The following is a 9,626-nucleotide window of genomic DNA, read 5'->3' on the forward strand; positions in this document are numbered from 1 at the left end:
ATAAAAGAGAGGCAAAACGGAAGTCTGGGAGTGAGCGGAAGGGAACAAATGTGACGTAAACGGTACATGAAGGCAAGTGTGGCCAAGTTTGTCGGATTATTTGCTGGCGCAGACCGGGTGTGAATGCCAAAACCTCTGAGAAAATTGGTTGTGCATTGGTTACTGGTTGCAACGTAATTCCAGACTGGTTCGCCTGCCGCAGGTACTTCAGTTAAAAGTTCCTCTGTTAAAAGCCCGCCGAAGCTCCAAAACTCCTTTTCCGGCCTTGTATATTGGTTGGCCGCTCAGACGCTGCCTGTTGCACGCAGGCGCTGCCCCACACATGCACACACCCTGTCACGTTGCACACACACACGAGGGACGAGGAGACGCTGGAGAATATGCTGACAAGACTTTATTTACAGGAACCAAGGGAGACGAACTCAGGAAGACGTTTACACGAAGACGTTCAACAGCGGACAGAGAACTTGGGACTGGGAACACATTTTATACACACACACAGGAGGAGGGGATGACGAGACACACCTGGGAGCAAAGAACCAAGGGAAACACCTGGGATAAATGAACTAAACTAATCAGGACAGGAACAGGAAACTAACCAAATAAGGGCATGGGAAGGCACATGGGGAGCAGGACACACACAAAACATGGAACAGAGTCTGACACACCCACACTGCACGAAAACTCGCACACACAAACAACACACACACCTAACGACATTAATGCTTTGGGAATTATTTTCTCCTTTTGTTGTTTTTTTGTTGTTGTTGTTGGGTGTGAAAAAATTTGAACTGTAAGACTGTTACCAAGAGTTGAATCTAAAGGGGAACTGACTTTTTTTCGTGTATTTTTGTGAACAGAGGACTCTTTGCCATTTCATTCTCAATGTACTTGTTGATCTTGTCTAGATTGAATTGAACAAGTGGAAAAGCATGTGGAAAGCCTCTTTCTCAATTAATTAATGCTTGTTTTTTTATTATATAAATGCTGTGAAAAAGAAGAAAAAAAAACATTGTAAAATTGTTTTGTTTTCCTCCATTCATTTTCTTCTGATGATTTTTTTGTGCATACTTAAATAATAGTCTGCTGATTTAAAAATAAATGTTTTTGTGAAGGGTGTTATTTAATCTATTTGTATTTTTCAGTTAGTGTGCAGGTGACAATTTATGTATCAGTGGGTTTTTTGAGCTTTACCGGGAATTGATAAAGAGAAAAAAATAACTCTTTTGACTTGGTAAATCTTTGGATTCTTTGCCTTGTCTGGCGCCCGAACAATTTAATTACTTACCTTAAATACTACAATTTAACATTGGGGGGGGCCACCACCGTTACTATAGTACATTATTTAATTCTGTTTGATCTTATATTAGTGTTATATTCCATCCCTACTGTGTTATTCCTATGTATGTCTGCACTATGTCTGTACTTTCATCTGCACTGGAAGCTCCTGTCATCAAGTCAAATTTATTGTGTGTGTAAACATACTTGGTAATAAAGCCCTTCTGATTCTGATTCTAGAAGTTTTCTGAATCACAGTGAAGATTTCATTAGCTCAGTCCTATCTGATCGTTCATGATGCTCGCTTGATGAGTTGAGATGAGAAATTAGTTATTCAGTCATTGTACAAGCTAATTGTGGTAATGAACAATAATGCATTCAACACGCTGCTTATGGTTTTACCTCACACTGTCAGCACTGACATTTCTACAGAGATCAAATATCAGACCAATTTACAATTAACGATAAACCAACACAACAGAACAAACTCAGCCCACTTTCTTTATCAACATGAGTCAAGGTAAACCAGTTTAACTCAGAGAAAGAGGTTTAAGAGCTTCATGTGTAAGAAGTGCCCTATAATCACATCATGAATGAGTCCATTAAGCTCTAATGGAACTGATAACAACCTGAGAGGAAGCAATGGTCCCATTATGAGCAATATTTATAGCAGATACAAAATTGCCCCTCGATCATTGTCATTAGGACTTTTGGCAGTTATGGCTGTACGTCATGAGCATAAAGAAATAAAGGGACGGAAATTGTACTTCAAGCTGCCATTTCCAGTATTATTTGATGGAGGGCACGGCTGGTTGTATTTGTGCTATTTTTACCAGCAGGTACAGATGTAAACAAAAGCTCTAAGTGTTCGTTAAAGCCTGGTTCATCAAGATTAATCAGCAAAAATTACTTAAGTGCATAATGTGTGAATGTCATTTCAAGTTAATTTATCCAGTTTTAAATGGTGTCCCTTGAAATTTTGTAATATTATTATGTAAGAATACTTAAGTAAGGAATAATTGACGGCAGGCCATTGGAATATTAGAAAGTAATCTACAATTATTATTGCATAATTATTACACTGCTTGGTGTAACTCTTGATTCGGATTGGTCAGTTGCGACATTCCAAAGTATGCTATTCCTCCATAACAACTGGTAAAAGCTGATAACACAGGCTCATCCAAGCAACTGAAGTCAGTGCTATATGCTTGCTAGGAACAGTTTTTCTTTGCATTTGGTCAGCTAATATAATATTAAGACGAATCAATATTATGTGTACAATAATTTAATTATGTCATCCTGGTATTGCCGACTCGCTCTCTCTTGTTTTGATGATTGTTTTGTACACTGTAATGGATTATAAGATAACTAACAAACTTGTAAGATTTGAGCTCTTTTATCTTGACCCATGTTTCACAATTTATACCCAGTGCAATGCTGTACCAGGTGAGCTACCAAGCAAGTTTACTATGCTAGAAAAGCCATGCATATGGAGCTGGTTATGCCATGCAAATGTCTAAATGTTTTAATTTACAAATCATGCACTATAGTAAAAGTGTTTTACTGTCTAGTGTTCATTTCAGTGGAAAACTACAGTATAGGTACTTTTTTTTTTTTTTTTTTTTTTTTGTAGAGAGAGGCACATTTTTCCAGTGAGCCTATGTTTTTGTGTCTTATGTCTTTATAAATACTAATAAAAGCCGATATAGTATTTTAGTAATATGCATGCTAAAAAAAAATCAATGTCATGACCCCTATTCATGTTCTTCCATACCACACACAATGCTTTCCTCTTTTTTATGGTGGTGTGATTAGTCTGTTATGAATGTAATGACATTTGAACACATTTGTGACATGACGTACCAAAGCATTCATCTAAGCATACAGTTCACATAAGCGACTGCAATTCTGTTCCAAGTGCCATCTGCCCACAAACTCTAGTAGAGCATGATGAATGGTGTGGAAATGATGTAGGGCCCAGTGGACAGAAGGGGTTGATAATGGACCACCTCATTTGGATTACAACACTCTTGAATAGCAGTGCAGTTGCCAGGATAGAAGCAAACAAACAGTGTGGTTTGAAAACACAGCAAAGACTACTAAGAAGGTTATGAAACAAGATCTCCCCAACCAAACCATTTCACTGGCTTTGTTAGGCTCTAATAGTGAATCACAAATCACACTGTGAGGCAGACCAATGTGGTGATATGATGTATTAAAGTCACAGAGGTGAGAAGTCTACGGTGAAACAGACAGATTTGTTTTGTTAAAGGCAGGACAGAAGCTTGGCCTACGGCCTTAAAGAGGATTGAGATAAATAAAACCCATTAGAAAATCAAGTGCTAATGCACCGAAGGGATTCATGTCCGCTCAACAATCCAGTCCAGTGTAAACACAGGATTTGTTTAGGCAGGTTTACAAAACTTGATGTACAGAGAATATTAGAACATGGTGGGCTACATTTTCTAGCTATATGTTCTAAGAGTTTTCCCTCAACAAACTTCTAATTTTCTGCTTATTGATAGTAATTAATTGTTGTATAGATGGTCGTGCATTAAGAGTATTAATAAACAGCCAGTATGCTAATATGTAATATGCATCCTAATAAGAAACTAGTTAATAGTGAATAGTGTTCCCTAATCTAAAGTGTTCCCAAATGGTCATACTTTATTTCAAGGTCCAATTTTCACTAACTACAACTTTCATCTCAATAAACTCCTAATTAGCGGCTTATTAATAGTTAGTAAGGTAGTTGTTAAATTTAGGTATGTAACTTTCGAACTAACCTTCAAATAGTTTTAAACATCTAGTCAAGGCTTTAAGCCAAAATTCACAGTATAAACCAACCCGATCTCATGAGAAAATGTAACTATTTTATAAGGTTTTATGTGATTTTATATGAATTTTTACAAAGAAACTGGAAAAAAAGTATGAAGCTCCACCCCTAAACTTAAAGGGGTCATATGATGCTGCTAAAAAGAACATTATTTTGTGTGTTTGGTGTAATGAAATGTCTTTATGCAGTTTAAAGTAAAAAAAAACCACATTATTTTCCACATACTGTACATTATTGTTTCTCCTCTATGCCCCGCCCTTTTGAAACGCATCGATTTTTACAAAGCTCATCGGTCTGAAAAAGCGAGGTGTGCTGTGATTGGCCAGCTATCCAGTGCGTTGTGATTGGCCGAATACCTCAAGCGTGAGACGGAAATGTTACGCCCCTCACCATACTGTTGTATTCCCTCAGCGACCAGCACGGATCAGCTCTAGTAATGATGAAGCAGATATCGTCCTCTTTTGGAAGACCAAACAAAGTAGTTTCGCTTTCAGAACGAAGCACACAGCATCTTCAGGATATGGCGGCGGCAACAATACTACAGTGAGAATAAAAGTTACGCCTTCTTTCTTTGCGTGAACATTTGGACGGCGTTATGCAAATCTTCCCACAGAGCGACGTAGGTATGTTGGATATATATATATTTTTTTTTATTATTCAGCAGAGGGATCGGAGACGGGCCTCACCCTTTCTCCTCCCTCACTCTCTAAATACAGCGCTCAAAAAAAAAATGAATGAGCTGAATGAGTAGGTTTATAGGGCGATGTCTAAGGTGGGACAGACGCCTACGGGCTATCTGTTCCCATTGCAGCATCACCCCTAGGCCCCGACATTTTCCAATGCTGGACACAGGTCTTAGGGGCTGCTGGGCAGGAGCAGGCCTAGCCATGTTCCAGCTCCTCATTTGGGGAGCATCGCTTCTCATACTCCCCCAGTATATCTGGAGTCAGAGCGGCGCTCCCGGGCCGAAGGCTTCTAAGCAGTAAGTGGATCTGCGGACTATTATTCTCGCTAGATAGTCTTCGACTAAAAGGTCCTGACGCCTATGGCCCAGGACTTCTGAGGGCGGGCCCCTCTGGGGAGGAGCGGTGTACACCTCATCATACGGTGCCCGTCTCTCCTCAGTGCCCTCAGGAGACCGGCCTGTCAATCACCCCTAGGCCCCGACATTTTCCAATGCTGGACACAGGTCTTAGGGGCTGCTGGGCAGGAGCAGGCCTAGCCATGTTCCAGCTCCTCATTTGGGGAGCATCGCTTCTCATACTCCCCCAGTATATCTGGAGTCAGAGCGGCACTCCCAGGCCGAAAGCTTCTAAGCAGAAAGTGGATCTGCGGACCATCATTCTTGCTAGATAGTCTTCAACTAAAAGGTCCTGACGCCTATGGCTCAGGACTTCTGAGGGCGGGCCCCCCTGGGGAAGAGCGGTGTAAACCTCATCATATGGTGCCCGTCTCTCCTCAGTGCCCTCAGGAGACCGGCCTGTCACCCCTGCCACCCCCTGGTGTTTCAGGGCACAGCGGTCTCCAGCGAGCGCATCTCTCAGCATCCGCCTGGAAACGTAGCGGTTCTGGGAGGCTCGCTACCTCCTAGGAGGTCTCCAGAGCAGCTAGATCGGTCGTGCCCTGCCGGTCCTCCGCTTCAGGGCACCGAGCAAGCCGCTCTAAGTACACCAGAGGTCAGTCTTGAGAGACTGATTCCCTTAGTAGACTTTCTGGCAGCGTGGAAACTTCTGCCAAATGTCTCACAATGGGTCCTGCAGACTCATCATATGACCCCTTTAACCATCAGTGAAGTGTAAACAGATCGTATGAAATTGTATGAATGACATTGTATAAATTCATACCAATAGTTAAAGACAAACCACATTATATATATATATATATATATATATATATATATATATATAGGGTTTCTTAGGTCTATAGCCGGTACTTCATCGTTCCCAAGCAGGAAGTTCCTCAGGTTTGCTTTCGGGGGCGAAGCTTACCAATATCGTGTTCTTCCATTCGGTCTTGCACTCTCACCCCGCACTTTCACCAAGTGGGTGGATGCTGCTCTGGCTCCTCTGCGACTCCAGGGCATCTGCATACTCAACTACATCGACGATTGGTTGATACTAGCTCAATCAGAGCATATGGCGGTTCGGCATCGAGATGTCGTCCTCGCCCATATGAAAGAACTGGGGTTGCGACTGAACGCTAAGAAAAGTGTGCTTTCTCCATTACAGAGAACCATATTTTTTTTTTTTACTTGAATTTATTTATTCACCATCTTGATACCATAATTAATCCAAAAACATTGCACAAGCACATATTTTAATCTATAGCATGGCAGGCCTTCTCTGTCATAGCTGGCTCCATGTCTGGCCAACCATACCAGCAGCCCTTCTACATAGCAAGCGAACTACACAACAAAAAACAAGAACACACCCATTACAATGAGCAAAGTTTCCACAAAGTTTGTTTATAGTGTAGACATTGTATTTGATTATAATGGGAGTCTTCTAGATGTATTATTTTGCATCAGTCATTTGCAATGTAGCTGAGGTGTACTATAAAACACAAACTCTGTGATAAATAAAAAAAAAAAAATATATAAAAAAGTTGGGAATTCTTACCAAGAGATATTCAATACATTTCAATACATTCAACCAAAGACACTGTAGTCAAATAAAAACTGATTTTAGGGGCAAACAGGATCTTTTATGACATTTTTGCAAAGAAAATTATTTGAAATAGTAGTATGTTTTTGAGTTCCCCTTCAGGAACTCGAGCTGTGTCGAAAATGCTTTGGGAACGCCCCTGTGTGCCCACGCTCTGAATCACATGTGAAATCAGTCCAATGGAATGGTGAAACGTCACGGGCGGGGTGACATAGAGACCAGAGAGCTCCATTACAGAGAACCATTTATCTGGGCGTGGTGTGGGATTCGACCTTGAAGCAGGCACGTCTGTCTCCTGCTCAGATCAAGTCGATGGTCTGATGGCAGCTGCATCCAACGTGATACCTTTTGGCCTGCCGTACATGAGATCCTTGCAGTGGTGGCTCAAGACCATAGGGTTCTCCCCATGGGGCAACCCACTTCGCATGATTGAGGTCACGCAGCGATGCTTACGTGCCTTAGACATGTGGAGGAAACCTTGGTTCCTGTCACAAGGCTCAGTGCTAAAACGTCACGGGCGGGGTGACATAGAGACCAGAGAGCTTAAAAGCACATCCGAAACAAGCAGCGTTAGCGTCTGTGTTTTCAGCAAGCGCTCTGTGTGAAACGTGTCAGTCTTATTTTCTGTTGTTTGTATTAACAGTGCACAATCACCTCTATATGGCGAGCTAAACAGACAGCACTTTAGATTGCGTGTTCTTCTCTGCCCATGCTAAACATTATGGGTGTGAATGCACGCGATCGTTGTGTTGCTGTTTGGGAGCGGAGCACGCACAGTCAACTCTCGAGGGGGCTGGTTGTGCATCATGCTCCAGCCGCGAACGCTCCACTCCCGCCGGGCAAACTTCGAGGAGTGTGTCCGTGTTTGCAGTCTCTACGGTTCCTGTCCCACTGTTGCTGGCCACGGCGGCGATTGGGATCGCATGTGAATCTAGCGCTCTCTCTCGAGGTTCGGAAGCCCGTGCTGCGGTCTCTTCCCTCTTTGAGTGAGAGCTCTATGCTGCAGCTATCTTCCTCCGAGGAGGTTGATGTTAGCAATGATGTATATGAGATTGATGATTCGCCATCTCAATCTTTTGAATACGAAAAGCATACTGCATTTTAGATCACTCGTTTCTCCCTGCCCTCACTATAATTAGGGGTGGGGATGCACGCGATTTATGTGTGGTTTGTTTTGGAGCGGAGCACGCACAGTCAGCTCTTGAGGGGGCTGGCTGTGTTCATTCATAAAATGTCCCTAGGTGTACAAGTGTGCATTACCTTGGATGTTTAGCTCTGCTCCCGCTGGCGTTTCTTCTTGAGGGAAGAAAGTCTTACACAATATAGAATCGAGTGGCTCGTGCGTTGCCGAGGCATGTGGCACATCAACTGACATGTGGAGGAAACCTTGGTTCCTGTCACAAGGCTCAGTGCTGGAGACTCCTTGTCGTCGCGTACGCTAACGACGGATTCCTCCCTGATGGGTTGGGGAGCATTCATGAGTGACCGCTCCACCCAGGGTTTATGGGGAGGTCACCATCTCACGTGGCACATGAATTGCCTGGAGTATCTGGCCGTGTTTCAAGCACTGAAACACTTTCTCCCGGACCTGAGAAGCCATCATGTGCTGGTTCGCACAGAGAGTCAATATGGAAGCAGACATCCTGTCAAGGCAGGGCCCGAGGCTCGGGGAATGGAGGCTCCACCCTGAGGTGGTGGAGCAGATTTGGAAAAAGTTCGAAAGAGCAAGCCCAGGTGGACTTGTTTGCGTCTCGAGAGACATTACTTTGTCCCCTCTGGTTCTCCCTCTCACATCCAGCTCCTTTCGGACTGGATGCTATGGTATGGTATGGCCGAGGCTGTGTCTGAATGAATACGCATTTCTCCCGCTTGCTCTGCTCCCGGGAGTTCTGGAGAGTGTTCGCCGTTATGAGGTGCGTCTCCTAAGTTAGTAGCTCCGTACTGGCCTGGCCAGCCATGGTTTGTGAAAAGTGGGATCTCCTCTCTCAGGCGGGGGACACCATCTTTCAACTGTTGCTGGCCACGGCGGCGATTGGGATCGCATGTGAATCTAGCGCTCTCTCTCGAGGTTCGGAAGCCCGTGCTGCGGTCTCTTCCCTCTTTGAGTGAGAGCTCTATGCTGCAGCTATCTTCCTCCGAGGAGGTTGATGTTAGCAATGATGTATATGAAATTGAGGACTCGCCATCTCAATCTTTTGCATATGAAAAGCATTCTAATGGAGGCTCCACCCTGAGGTGGCGGAGCAGATTTGGAAGAAGTTCGAAAGCAAGCCCAGGTGGACTTGTTTGCATCTCAAGAGACCTTACTTTGTCCCCTCTGGTTCCTCCTCTCACATCCAGCTCCTCTCAGACTGGATAATATGGTTCAGACATAGCTGAGGCTGCGTCTGTACGCATTTCTCCCGATTGCTTTGCTCCCGGGAGTTCTGGAGAGAGTTCGCCGGGATGGGGTGCGTCTCCTAAGTTAGTAGCTCCGTACTGGCCTGGCCAGCCATGGTTTGTGAAAAGTGGGATCTCCTCTCTCAGGCGGGGGACACCATCTTTCACCCCCATCTGGAGTTGTGGAAACTGTGGGTGTGGCCCCTGAGGGGGCACAACTCGTAGCTTCCGGTCTCTCAACTAAGGTTGTTGAGACCATACTCCACTCCAGAGCTCCCTCCACGAGGAAACTGTACTCCTTGAAGTGGGTTGTGTTCATTTCATGGTGTGGAAATCGTCAGCTGTTCCCAGTTGACTGCCCGGTTGGTTCAGTTCTGGAGTTCCTGCAGGAACGAGTCTTCGCAGGTTTGACCCCCTCCACATTTAGAGTGTTCGTGGTGGCCATAGCTGCTTACCACATCCCTTTGGGT

The 9,626-nt window shown here is 44.0% G+C and overlaps 1 long non-coding RNA gene across 1 annotated transcript; it reads right to left on the reverse strand.

Moving 5' to 3' along the window:
• Positions 1–7,119: 7,119 nt before the first annotated feature.
• LOC107661849 (uncharacterized) lies at positions 7,120–9,402 on the reverse strand. Its single transcript, XR_001631150.1, has 3 exons — positions 9,313–9,402; positions 8,164–8,754; positions 7,120–7,254 (listed from the first exon to the last, which is right to left on the reverse strand). It is a non-coding gene; the product is annotated as an uncharacterized LOC107661849 (long non-coding RNA).
• Between the last annotated feature and the right edge of the window lie 224 nt (positions 9,403–9,626).

The sequence above is a fragment of the Sinocyclocheilus anshuiensis genome, unplaced genomic scaffold (assembly GCF_001515605.1).
Source record: "Sinocyclocheilus anshuiensis isolate Anshui unplaced genomic scaffold, SAMN03320099.WGS_v1.1 scaffold47, whole genome shotgun sequence".
Classification (NCBI taxonomy): domain Eukaryota; kingdom Metazoa; phylum Chordata; class Actinopteri; order Cypriniformes; family Cyprinidae; genus Sinocyclocheilus; species Sinocyclocheilus anshuiensis.